Genomic DNA, 1,322 nt, shown 5'->3' with positions numbered 1-1,322 from the left:
GCCTGGCTTTGTGTCTGTGGTGGGTGGACCGCGTGCCAGCCTGTGGTCCCACATGTGTGTGCGGACTGGGTTTTCAGACCGCATGGTGCCCATGTCCCCCAGAGGCCCAGCCTTGTCTCCAGGCTGTCCACCGTGTCCAGGGCTGCTCACCACCCAGAAGGGGTCAAAGGTCTCCTCAAGTAACAGTGAGTCTCCTGGGCTGCCACAGGGGTCTGGCTACCCCTGTGCCTGCTGTCCAGTCAGAGGAGACACAGGCCCTTCCTCTTCCCTGTTCCCCAAGGCCCAGAGAAGTGTGTTCCAGCAGCTCTGGGGCGGGGTGGGGGGGGGCGGGTGAGGAGGCCTCAGCCTCAGGTGGGTCCTTGTGCCCAGCGGTCTTCATGAGGTCTTATACACTTACAAATCTGCCCCTCTCTCCCGCTCCCCCTCCCATGGGCTGTGGCCCTCCAGGGGGCACCCACTTCTCGGGCCAAGTGAAGGGGCACGAGGCAGAGATGCTGCCCCAGGTTTGGGGGCGCTTCCTGGTGCGAGCACAACCAAGAGAGGGTGCTTCTGAGGGGTGGGGGCGGGACTCTGGGCCCCGCCCAGGGCCTGGGCAGAACGGGGTGTGGCCTGGGTGGGCGGGCGCGCCGGGGGGCGTGGCCGGAGCGCACCGGGTCAGCCCTGCCCACCACGCCTGTCTCCCCCAGAGCTGTACGTGGCCCAGTGCACGCAGCGGCCCGTGGACATCGTCTTCCTGCTGGACGGCTCCGAGCGGCTGGGCGAGCAGAACTTCCACAAGGCCCGGCGCTTCGTGGAGGAGGTGTCCCGGCGGCTGACGCTGGCGCGCCGGGACGATGACCCCCTCAACGCGCGCCTGGCGCTGCTGCAGTTTGGGGGCCCGCGCGAGCAGCAGGTGGCCTTCCCGCTGACCTTCAACCTGACGGTCATCCACGAGGCACTGGAGCGCGCGACCTACCTCAACTCCTTGTCGCACGTGAGCTCCGGCGTGGTGCAGGCCATCAACCAGGTGGTGCTGGGCGCGCGGGCCGGGGCGCGCCGCCACGCCGAGCTGGCCTTCGTGTTCCTCACGGACGGCGTCACGGGCAACGACAGCCTGGACGAGGCGGTGCACTCCATGCGCAAGCAGAACGTGGTGCCCGCCGTGGTGGCCGTGGGCGACGACGTGGACATGGACGTGCTCTCCAAGATCAGCCTGGGCGACACGGCCGCCATCTTCCGGGAGAAGGACTACGACAGCCTGGCGCAGCCCAGCTTCTTCGACAGGTTCATCCGCTGGATCTGCTAGTGCTCCCGCCGGCCGTGCCCGCGTGCGCGCGCGGTCA

At 68.4% G+C, this 1,322-nt stretch overlaps 1 pseudogene across 1 annotated transcript; it reads left to right on the top strand.

The window, feature by feature from the left end:
- Positions 1-82: 82 nt before the first annotated feature.
- Positions 83-1,316, top strand: LOC105310632 (annotated as a pseudogene). The gene is made up of 2 exons (XR_897531.1): positions 83-185; positions 555-1,316. The product of XR_897531.1 is annotated as a collagen alpha-2(VI) chain pseudogene (transcript).
- The last annotated feature ends 6 nt before the right edge of the window (positions 1,317-1,322 follow it).

Source organism: Pteropus vampyrus, unplaced genomic scaffold (assembly GCF_000151845.1).
Source record: "Pteropus vampyrus isolate Shadow unplaced genomic scaffold, Pvam_2.0 Scaffold7795, whole genome shotgun sequence".
NCBI classification, from domain to species: Eukaryota; Metazoa; Chordata; class Mammalia; order Chiroptera; family Pteropodidae; genus Pteropus; species Pteropus vampyrus.
The sequence above is the reverse complement of the archived record's forward strand: the minus strand, read 5'-3'. Positions and strand labels throughout refer to the sequence as shown.